General features: G+C 46.9%; 1 protein-coding gene and 1 long non-coding RNA gene across 6 annotated transcripts in view; both read right to left on the bottom strand.

Annotated features, from left to right (window-relative positions):
* Positions 1-12242, bottom strand: part of AUTS2 (activator of transcription and developmental regulator AUTS2) — a 761884-nt gene that overhangs the window by 708890 nt on the left and 40752 nt on the right. The gene's annotated exons all lie outside the window — the stretch shown is intronic.
* The window catches only part of LOC308180684, a 117237-nt gene that overhangs the window by 73372 nt on the left and 31623 nt on the right, over positions 1-12242 (bottom strand). The window contains exon 2 of the long non-coding RNA XR_013941126.1: positions 1-12242. This exon is cut by the window's left edge and continues 73372 nt beyond it. This is a non-coding gene — a long non-coding RNA (uncharacterized lncRNA).

Below are 12242 nucleotides of genomic sequence, written 5' to 3'. Positions count from 1 at the left end.
ATAGCAGGCTCCCGGCCGATCTCTCACCAAGCCAACACCTCTTCAAAAAGGTGGAATGAACTGGTAAAAGCAGGTGGCAGCACAGTATTTCAGCCCTGCTATTGTCTCCCACTGGCTTTTATTGTATTTCACAGGGCTAGGCTTGAAACATGTAATCAAATTTCAAAGAGGCTGGAGGATTGTTGGCAGTCTGCTTTATTCTTGACCACTGAGATTGTGAGATCTGTCCCTGCTGCTGCAGGAAAGAGAGGTTTTCCTTCTTCGAGCAGTTTACGAAGCAAACCTGAAGCCTGCAACACAACAAAACAAAGGACGTCCAAGAGACACCCAGGACTTTTGCAGGACTGGCTTTTAGCAGAGGTTTCTCCTCCAATGCTCTGCCAGTGCTGCATCTCCGCACGTTGCAGGGGGATGGCAAAGCAAATGAGCGTGAAACAGGGGAATTCTTCTGGAGACCAGATGAGCCTCATACCCTGAGATCCTAATGTGAAACAGTAATCCGTCCTGTGAAATCAGAGAGTCTCGGAGACAGGTAATGTTAACGAGGCAAGCTTTCGGGGAGTTAAAAAGAGCCCATAGGTCAGTGTCCCGGAGGTTTAGAGGATCTGTCCTGAACTCTGGAAGGCCAGGCCTCAGGCTGCTCTTCTTAACCTAATTTTAGCACACTTGAGAAAAACACACAACCTGCTATCCACATCAGACCCAACAGCAGGGAGAAGGACCGGCATCACCAGCCAGCGGGCAGCACCACGCCAGGCACAGCAAGGCGCTGAGCAGGCTGCTGGTCCCTCCCTGGTTCGGGGCCGCGTAGATCGTACTGGGGGGGTTACAACGTGTTAAACACCGGGGGACAGGCAGGTTCCAGGGGGATGAAGCAGCTCAGGGAGCCAGGAATGGACTTCCTCAGGAGACAGAACAGGAAATTCTGACTCGACCAAGACGCACGTCTCACCACCAGGAAAGCTCCCACGACAGGCTCTTACCTAACGGCATGAACTTAGCCACAAAGGAGCAGCGATGGTGACAGGGGAAAACTGAGTCCGTGCAGCAGCAGAACCAGCCATGCAGGAAACCACTTGCAAATCCCTGATGCAATGGGACCTGCAGGAAATTCAAACATAGGCTGCCTCCCAGAAGCAGATGTGTGCAGCTGTGAGGAACAGCCAAAATCACCTTCCTGGGGCCCAGGACCGTGCAAACTGGAGCTTCAGATTTGCCATAAGGGAAGAGAGAATCACTCCCCAGATTCCACCCATTGCTGGACAAGTCAAACAAGAAATTTAATCCAATTCCCCGTATTTCACCGCAGAAGTCCTATAATAGCTCACAAGCACTAATTGAGGGAGGAAATCCGTATTAACAGGAGCCACTGATAAGACATATGCCTCGATTCCAACTTCTGACTGTTGGGCCTCTTCCTTACTGCACTTTCATTGGTATTTGTGTAAAGTAACCACTGCGTTGGCTGTAACAATACTCTTACAAGAGGTAGAGAAGAATCAAGAATGAAATGGCATTTAGCCTCGGGTTTGGGGAACTTTTATTATTAGGCAAATTTCTCAGAGGAAAGCTATGACATGAATGACGTGCCTGAGTAATTTTTCTAAGTGAGAGTTTCAGATTGCTGATCTAAGGTATTTCCTGTCATTATTTTCTTGTGTTTATATTCTCTCCGATGTATCCCATTATAGCAAATCTGTTTGGAAGGGCTCCATTCTGGAAGATGATGCATGTTCCAAGAATGCCTTCTGCACAAGGAAAAATCCTAAAGAAAACCAGTTGTACAACTCGTGTGCTTCAAGATAATCAGATGCACGAGGGCACTATATAGGCGATCAGAGAGCACGTATGCACACTTGACTATAAATGTCCAATTCTTTCATTTTCTGAAGCAGCTCCTTTTTTCTAACCAATTTAGCAATATCTGCTTCTGACCTAAGATCAGTATTTGGAAAAGAGGTACCCCCACACAATCTTAATGCATACAGAGAGTGTTGAAAACCAAGATGAGTTTTCTGAGAACATCTCCAGTGCTCATTCTGGTTCTTCAAAAATACAGCTAACCCACTCCCTGAAGGACACAGTAATAACTCATCCTCTTTATTTTTAGCCTAGCTCTCCCTTCAAAGCCCAGCAAGAAATGTGGAGTTTCACAGTGTGCAAAGAATCCCTGCTCATGATTAACATCTATGTGAATAATAAAGCTTTAATCTGGTTTGAGTCTGTTACCTACTGCTTCAGCAAGTTTAACATCAGATGGGAGCAAGAGTAGCAAGGGTATCCAGCCAGCTTTCATATAACTCAAAGCAGTACTACAAGACTTAATTAATTGGGATCACCAGATGAAAAAACTCATCATGTATATAAAAGGTAAAAAGTAAAACATCTGCTGATGCTCAATCAGTACTGAGATGGGATGCTACATGGGAACTTCAGAAAAACTTCAAAGAGAAGAGACTGAGACCCATCTGCGTATCAGAACTACGTTCCTCCTGCTCCAGAGTCCCAACCTCAGCCAGATGCTGGGTCTGAAATTGGAACACAAGCAAACCTTAATGCTTTAATCACAGACACCTTCTGTTCTCTCAGCCGTGTCTTCCAGTAAGCCTAGCACACACTGAGCTGCTCCCTCTAAAACTGCACCAATATGAAGGCAGCTCAGACAGCACAACAGCCTCCCAGATTAGTTCATATTCTCCTTCCTTTCACAGGTGGTCTTGGTGTCAAAAGTCCTGTCTGAACAGAAGCAGGGAGGGAAAGGCAATTCATACAGGCTGTGTTTTGATAAGGCAACCACTTATTCTGCTTCCGTACGTACCCTTCCCCACATTTGGAGAGGGGGTGAGGTTGCTACACGAGCAAGGTACCAACCTGGCATCTCAGAGGAAGTAAAAAACTGCTGCACTGCTTTCTGCTCTGCAGCAGCGATCAAGTGAGACAAACAGCCAGCCACCTAAAGATGCTTTAAAAGGGCAGTTTGCTATTTGCAAGGGCTCCTTGGACATAAGTGACCCAGAGGAGGTACCTGGCAGCACCATCCAGCTGCCCTCTCAGCAGGGACCATGCCAAGCCATTTACCTGCGAGGCACAGCTGGGCTCTGGCTCTGCTCAGGCATCTGCTGTCCTGCTGCCCGGGTACAGATCCTTCAAGCGATCCAATCTGTGCTGGAGTGGCAGACAGACCGCAAAAATCATTTCCACCTCTCTCCTCCCATCAGATAAACCAAGCTCTCACATTCACTGTCTATATTCTTAGTCGTTACCCTTTCTCCTCCTCTTCCCCCACATCCTCAGGTGCTTAAAGTCAGAGCAGTTTCTCTCCACTAAGCCGTTCTGATTCATTTCTGCAAGCTCTGCACTGAGTCCCTGCACTCCAGCAGGCAACGAGAGCTCCTTCAGCTCTCACACCCCTCTGACAACACAGAAATGCCACACCACTGACTGCATTTTGCAGATGGCCAACCTGACATTAAGGAATTGCCCACGGACACACCGCCAGCCTGGGCACAGCCACACAGGGAGCATTGGGGTCCCGATGCCCCGCACTCAGCTGCCTGCTCACAGCCCCTCGCCGCCTCCCCAGCCGACAGGACACAACACCCGATTCAATCTAGGCAAATCGTTCCAGCCATCGGGATGGGTGGTGTACACCCAACTACTCTCTGGTCCACGTTGTAAATGTGATACTGGCTTTTTTTTCCCAAGTATATATTCAGGCATAATATATTTTAATGGCAAAAGGCTGCTTTGTTCCATGGGGTGTGTGTGTATTTGATCCCTGTGCTTCAAACAGATCCGGGAATGGAATTTAATACATTTCTAAAATTGAGAACAGATGCTACGGACTGTTTAAACTAGCAAAGAAAATAGTAGGAAGAACACTCCAAGGAAGGTGACATGAAAAAAAGGCAGAATGGTGCAGGAAAATGGAAATGAACTGATGACTGCAGGACTGCACGGACACGCAGGTCCATGCCACAAATCCCTTAAGGAAAGACAGCTCCCAGCTCGAGCACGCAGACATCTCTTCTGCATGAGCTAGAGAAAAGCAACAGATAACACCAGCTGAAGATAGAGCACATTTGTCTTCTAGCACAAGAGAGATGCAGTTCACTTTAAAATATAAATCATAGTGCATGCAAACAGAAATCCCTTCCTTTCCTACCAAGTCCACCTCAAAATATTAAAGCCAATAACCACTTAAAGGTCGAGTTTACATTCCTCAACTTCTTCTCCCCTGATCATTTTCTTCCTGCAGGTCTCCTGGCTTGGGCAGCACAAGTCTCCTCGGCAGCCGCTGCCTGCAGGGAGGCTCCTGGGCTCCCTGCGCAGCAGCACCCGGGCTGCAAGCCCCGCACGGGGTGGTTTACCTGTTCGGTGTGGAGTGTTTCCACTCTGGATTTTAAGTGATGGAAACTTCTCCTGTTGGCTTTTGGTGCCCTGTTTGTTAGCACAAGGTTTATATTTGAGGACCAATCCAAATCACCCTTTTGGAAATGAGCTGGTCCAGAACCAATGTCTGCATCTCTCTGTCCCACGGTGAGCTACCTGGTACCTCACTGCCACCGCTTCCCTAAGGAAAGGTACTACTGAGAGGCAGAAGTGGTTTCAGCCTCCCTCCATAGCTCCATGCAGCACTGCATGATGTTAATGGCATTGTCACCCCCATTTTACAGAGCATTATGCTGAGATACAGAGTATGTTAAGCAACTTTTGCCTTTGGTCACAGAATTCAGTGCAAGAAGAGGGATTGGAATTCAGGAGCTGTGCTCAGATCCTGCCACACTCTTCTTGTGCACAGAAGTGCCCAGATTGTACTTGCAGATCATACATTTGCATTGCAAAGCGAGGAGCTGTGTGCGTAAATGCCTGTATGTACAAGTATATTGCATATTCGGCAGGCAAATCTTTGGAAAATTCAGCGCATATTGTTCTGTCTGCAAGTCAAAAGCCATCTCCAATTGCTAAAACTTAAATAAAAACACAAGTTGCTACAATTCATAAAGAGCTTAATATTTATTACCATGTACTGCAAGCATGCAGCTCTGCAGAAAGACTCCATTACTGTCTCCAGTGATTATTCAAGGGACGAGAAAAAGAAAGAATAGCCTTTGATGGTAACAAAAAAAAAGCAAGTGTGGAGAAAACAATGTATTAAATCCTTTTCACAGCCAAGAGGCCAACAAAAATGCTATATATTTATAAAGGAAATGAAAACCTGTCAGGAACAAAATGAACTGAGTAACAGATCTTGAGCTGAATAAAGAGAAGCAAGAACTCAAGAACCAAAAATGCAACCAGGGTGGAAATACAGCATACTCTGCACCCCTGCAGAGAGGGCTCTGAGCAGACATACAACCCACATGAGTACAAGACAGACAGGAGTCCCCAAACATTTGGTTCTTCTGCTAACCCGCTTGCAGGGAACCAAACACCAAGCCAGGTTTGCAAACACGTTTTTTGTGGGATGCATCACATTAACTAACGGGAGCACCTTCTGTGCTCTCAGTACAGGGGGCAAGGGGTAAAGGCACAGCCAGACTGACGCCCAGGCCACTGCAGTCTCCTGCTACCAGTCTCTGCAGAGCAGAAGTTCAAGAGATAAGATCACCTGGTTGCACAGAGGTGCGTGCACGAGTGAGGTCTGGTTTCCGCACACTGAATTTATGGTCCCATCCCCCTGCTGTGCCATCCAGGTGCCTGTGGCTACAGCATCACTTGAAGAAGAGGATGCTGCTCCCAGCCCACAAGGGAAGATGCAGCCTTGGGGGTACAGAGGCAGGAAGCTTCTGGTTTGCCACAGAAAATGTGCCCACAGGTGGAAAGACCAGTTGTACAAACTGGCCTGGATCTCAGCTCTGCAAGTGGAAGCTGGCCCATCACACTTTGGGATTCTGGAAGTTGGAAGATGACCTGAAAAATCACTGGGGAACTTAGCTATTTGATGAAAGATCAAATAAAACACGTCTATTTTAAGCCAAATTACTGCTATCTTGATAGAAAAATAAAAATGGCTTTTCAGTGTGTGGATGCCTTGGACTCAAGACCTAATGTGATATTCAATAATTTAGCTTTATGTTTCTAATTGCAGGAAGTTTGTGTGATTTCAAAAATAAACAACATAAGTATTTCATAATTCAGATACTTAATTACTATTACCATATTGATTGCAGGAAACAGGATTAACCACACGTTATATGTTGTCAGAGAATGTCAACAATATTGAAGCAATGGCTACTTATGAATTAGCTGGCTGTATTACATTAAAAACAGCATAAAAACTGTGGCCATCGGAAAGAAGAATTTGTAATAAATCAGCATACTCATAATACAGCCTGGACTCGTGTGGAATCCAGGAGGAGAGTAGAAACTGTGTGAACACGTAATGTTTAACTCATGCTCAGGAGAAGAGAAGAAAGTTGGAAGGCCTTTATCTCTCAAAACTTCCCTTGCTTAGATGGCTCACCACTGTAGTCATGCAAATATCAGTCCAAATAATTAGCACTACAAAGAACAATAATGCTTCTTTTTCCAGTTCCTACCAAAAATGTTCGGTGAACTAACAGGAGCTCTCTGATTGAACGCAGTCCCCAAGCAAGCCTGAGTGAGGCAAGACCTGCACAGGTGGCAAGGCTTCCTCCTGGTGAACTCGCTCTGCTGGACGCTGCTGCCAGGGGAGATCCTCAGGCACAGAAAGCAGAAATACCGCCAGCATTTAATATCCAACTCAACCAGGCTCTGCCCTTGCTCCATTTATCAGTATCCTCATGCAAAAGAGGGGCATGCGACGTGCTCTCTCAGGCACGATGAGACACCATAAGGTATTTGCTACCAAGTGAGACTTTTCTGCAACACCTGGTGTAACACCCCTGCATGACAATACTCACCTACAGCCTGCAAGTTTAAGATTTTCTAAGCTCCTATAGGATACCATGACATGCAGCCTGTCTTAAAACGGCCCAGAGTCCATTTCAACTCTCAATATAGACGCACTTTTATTTCAATGGGATCAGCAAAGACTAAGCTGCACATTAATGAGAAGTGGTGGTCTCAAAACTGAAAAGATGCTTTAAAAAACAAAACAAAACAAAAAAAAACTTCCTGAGATGCACTCATTTTGCATCTTCCTCACAACAGATTGCAGCTACTTCTCCTGCATATCAACAGAAGGGAAAGAGCATAACAGGAAAATAGCATGGGCCTTTTTATCATACTTGAAAGGCAGGTTGAAAATCTCCACAGAGATACTTAAACATCTCTTGCTGTATAAAAGACAATGCTCGGATACTCTTGTTATTTGCTTTTCATCATCTTGAGGATTCAACAAATCCTAGACTGCACTGGTAGCTCTCTTGGACAGATCCCTCATCTGAAAGTTGGCTGGTGTAGGAGCACGGCTGCATTTCATGGGGCTCCTCAAGCAGCGAACCACCCTGAACTCTTCCCCATGTGCACCTCCAGAAAGCAGACCTGCGGCTTTCACCAGCCCCACTTCATTCTTTCCTATTGCCAGGCATAATATTGGTGAAGCATGGAAATACAGAGCTCCATTATCCAGAGCTACGTCATAGACATGCTTACATTTACTGCATTTACCATGCTACAACTTCAAAACTGCCCCAGCACCCTGTAGATAAGCGAATCGCCTCGGGGCAGCTCTACAAGCTGGGTGACTTTTTGCATCAGAAATTTCCCATTGCCTTTTAGCCTGGAGAACAAAGCAAATCCCTTCAACCCTAACAGTGCTAGCATCCAAATCTGTAACCACAGGAATCCCGATGGACGTGCCTGGAGAAATGGGCTCTGGGAGAAGGAATGAGCACTCTTTTTCTCTGTATGGCCAAGCAACACGTGTTGGCACTCCCAGGAAACACAGCACGAGCCCATCATGCACGTGTGGCTCCTGGAGGAGACAGCCAGTGAAGTGAGAAACAAGACCTCCACTGCAGCCCATGCCATGACCCTCTGGGGGTCAGGGAGAGAGGGAGCCATTTTTCACCCCTTAAATTGACTTCTACAATTTGATCCAAGGCCCACAGGCACTAATTTCAGGCCTTAGCAAGCAAGAGCCACAGACCAATTTCCAGCGATGCCTGGCACATACTGCTCAACAGGAAACAACAGACAACTCTGGGCACTGAAGTGGAAAATTCTGGTCATTATCTTTTTATAATTCTGTACGACATGATTCAACTATACAAAGTCTTTTATCAGATGTGACAGAAAGGAAAACTGCTGTATTTACACAGAGTAGCGCATACCACATATGTCTGTGTGCGTGCATGTGTGCACACACACCCTCCGTATGTTTTTCTAGGAAGCCTACGGGAATCAATACCCATCTCAGTTTGAGTTAGATAACTTCCACAGACTTTCTCAAAAATCCCTCCATTTTTCATTCACTTGATGTTGCAAGTTTATCCAAATATCCTACAACTGAAATACAAATCAACACCAATGATTCTGCTCTGACTCCACCTGATACAAGACACAGGGAGCAGTTATAAATCTATTACCAGTACCAGCAGGATTCCCCTGCTCTCTCTGACCCACGAACCGTGGCCAGCTGCTCAGTTTACCACAGGTCTGGTAGCCCTACCCTCCTGTTGGTAGCCTGGGAAACCTTCCTGGTACAAGACATGGCAGAAACCCTGTGCGCCCTGGCCTGGAAAGTACAAGAGGCTCGATGACAATCAGAAAGCAAAGTACCCTAAGGGACATTCAGAGTCCAGATAATATAGTTGAACTGGAAGCAACTGTACTTTAACAGAAGTGCTGCTAAGAGGTCCCAACAGCAGAAGACTGCCATGGCTGTGTACTATTTCCAGCAAAATAAGCTGAGGTTTTGCACCCTGCATTGCCAGTGCTTTACTTAACTCTATTTTTGGCCCACCCCTGGGCCACAGAGGACATCAAAATGCAGACAGTTTTCACTGATGTTCACAAGGCAGCTCCACAGAAGACATCAACCACCGCAGAAGACACCAACTACCATCAACTAGGGCCTGTGAAGGCCCTCGCACATCAGGCGAGCATCCTCCCCACACAGAAACCCCGCAGATGGGTTTTCCACAGGCCCCACACCCACGCTGTGCACACTGTAAGCATGCCAGCCACTTCAAAAGCTGGCCCCTAAAAACTTACAGACGAACTCTCCGTCCCTTTTGTCATTAGAGGAAACAGGGCCTAGCCCAGGGCTGCAGCGGTTGTAACAGGAGGACACTGAGGTGCCGCCCAGCTCTGCAGTCACCCCAACAGAACAGACGCCTCCGCCTGCAATTTCAGGGTCGCCATACTTCCAGTAAAGCAGGTAAGCCATCAGAATAGGAACACATCTGTGCCCCGAAGCCACACTGTCTCGTACCCTGATCCTGCCAAAGCTCCCAGCACGTCCCGATGCCCCGAGAGGCACCGCAAGGCCTCGGCATAGGGGTGCTCACAGAAGCTCAGGTCACAACCAGGTGTCCTCGGTGGAGGTGCCCAAACCCCTGGCAAGGCACAGCACAGGCCATCAGCTTTTCTTCTGCCTACACGCAGCAGCTGCCAGCGCTCTGTCCCCACAGGAGTTTGGCACCTCGGAGATCTGACACTTTCCGCCTTCGCAGAACAGCCACCGCGGTGTGAACGCTGCAAGGACGTCACCTGTGCCCAAGGCAGCTTTATGAAGTGCCAACAGCACCTGTCCCCAGACCTCTGTTTCTCTTGTGACAGTTGTTGCCCATTTCGCAGGAACACCTCTCAAAACCCCGGTCAGTCTCCAGGATAAACCAGGCGATTAAAAAGGGGCAAAAGCCAGTGACTATCAACCTACGGCAACCAGACAGCATCCCGGCCGTGAGCAGAGGGAGGAGAGGTTGCAGGGGACCCTGACAAGGGGCGACCAGCACAGCAGAGGTGCCCACACTCCTGCTGCCTGCTCACTGCCACCAGCCAACGTTTCACCCAAACTGCCAGCCACTCGCATCCAACCCTTTCCACATGCCACTGGCTTGAAGTTTACAGTAAGCAAGCTATTCAGAGAACCGGAGCACTCTCTCCACGGTTAATGTAAAATATTAATGTCTCATTTGTTCAACAATTTTGTGGAAATTAAAACTTTTAGGTTAATCATATACTGAACAATTTTAATTAAAGCAGTTATAAAACAATTAATCCACAAGAGCAGGCTTGGATCCTTGCCAGCCTTATTGGTTTAATACATGTAGGCAAAGCTTATTTCTCCCCGTTTGACTTAATGAATGCTAATAAGTGACACAAAATATGCATGCGGCGCTCCTAATATAGTTAGTCCATCTGGTTTCACTTGCATTTTGTATTTGTCATTTTGCTTTGATAGAGAAATTGAATATGAATTCTCTGTGCTAGAAATTAGAAGAACTTTGTACCCTGCTTAATCTAAAATAATTTTTGCAAACCTTTTGGGGAAAAAGACAGCAATTCAGTACAGCACATTAGAGCTATCTTTTTGGTTGTTCCAAGGTTGGAAAAAAAGCATAGGACAGAAATACAATACTGTACTGAGCAGCACTGCAGCACTGAAGGAACAACACTTGCTCAGCTTCTTTTTTTTTCTATCACTATTTCAAAAGACTTTTTTTTTTTCCTTGAGTAGATGGTAATATAAAAGCAAAGGATAAAATATGATTTTAAGCGCCTGAGACAAATCCCCTACTACTTCAATTTGTTCTGCATTACAACTTGTTTGATCCATTTGGGGATGTATTTGTTTGCCAAAGCAAGCACAGCTCAAGTTCTTTCTTGAATATTTAACGTATGCCAATTTTTTTTTTTTTTTTTTTTTTTTTACCTTTTTAGCACTTTTCAGTTTCATAGCCGTGTTATTTCAAATAACATTCATGCATTCATGAATATCACTGTCAGGTATAACCAATCTACTACGCTATGTACCTGTAAATGTCCCGCACACCTGAATTCATGCGACTGCAGCCCAAACCGTGAGAAGAGGCTCCTGGTTCCTCCCTTGCACACACCAAAACCACAAATGGTCTCTTCTCTGGGTGACACTCATGTAAGACAACTCATGTCACAATGAGTCACATATGATGCCATCTATCACCATGGAGAGTTGCCCTTGGTATCTGCATCCCTGGAGGCCCTGGCTCACAACACACCACTACGAGCACTCCAGGGTCATCTCAGAAGGTCCCGACTGCCCCTTCGCAGTCATTGAGGATCTTTCCAAGAATACCACTGGGGTCTGGGTCAGCTGCAAATACACCCCTTTCCAGAAAACACCGTGACACAGCAGGAGGTACTGCTGTGCCGGGTTAAACTCACATGGTTTCTGTCTCCCCTGGCTAAGGTCAGTGCCCATTGCTGCTGCTGCGATGTCGTGCACAGTGACAGCAGTGAGACTACAAGAGATTCAAAACTAGCTTGATTCCCAGGGGATCAGCATCGCAAATTCAATCAGTTCAGAATAAACAGGAAAGGAAATGTGCCTGTGTCCTGAAAAGCTACATGCAAGAAGGGGGAGAGCAGAAGAGCAGAGCACCATCTCTCACCCCACGACCCTCATCTTACCCTCACAAGATGAGAAAGGGAAAAACTTACTCTTCCCTTAGCACTTCAGACCTGCAAAAGTATGCACGAGCCCAGGCGCCAAGCACTGCCATTACCTGCTCAACCCAGAAACTGGTGTGTGAACCGCCCTTGAGCTCACCTTGACCTACAATTTTTGAGTCACATTCCTCCTGTCACAGTGAGATGTCTCCTACTGCTTCCTGCAGGAAGGGCGCTCTGCTCGCCCCAGGATGGAAACTGGGGTGCACAGGGCTGGCAGCCTGCGCTGCACCCTCGCCCTGCGCCCAACCTTCCCTGTCCTGCAGGGCTTAGCGATGGATGACCTGAAGGGAACAAGACCCGGGCATCTCCATGCTGCAAGGTGCAACCTCTGTTGTCATCACATCTCCAGATACGCATTAAAAATGTCAGCTCACAAAGGCTACGCGAGAGAAACGAAAACTCTTTGGAGTGCGAAGCAAAGACAAAGACGGGCTGAAACACAGGGGAACAGCTACGGACAGATGACTAGGTGCCTTAAAATGAACTCGGTCACTGCTACCGAGCAAAATTCGGAAACTCATGTTTAGAATGAGCTCCTCTAGCAGGCCAACGTACCTGCAGTGCCTGGGAGCTGCCAGCACGGACCTGCCCCTTACCATCAGCTCCTCAGCATGGCTGAGCTGTCCCCACGCCACGTGGACCCGCACCACGAGGAG

The sequence above is a fragment of the Anser brachyrhynchus genome (assembly GCF_964034855.1).
Source record: "Anser brachyrhynchus genome assembly, chromosome: 20".
Classification (NCBI taxonomy): domain Eukaryota; kingdom Metazoa; phylum Chordata; class Aves; order Anseriformes; family Anatidae; genus Anser; species Anser brachyrhynchus.
The sequence above is the reverse complement of the archived record's forward strand: the minus strand, read 5'-3'. Positions and strand labels throughout refer to the sequence as shown.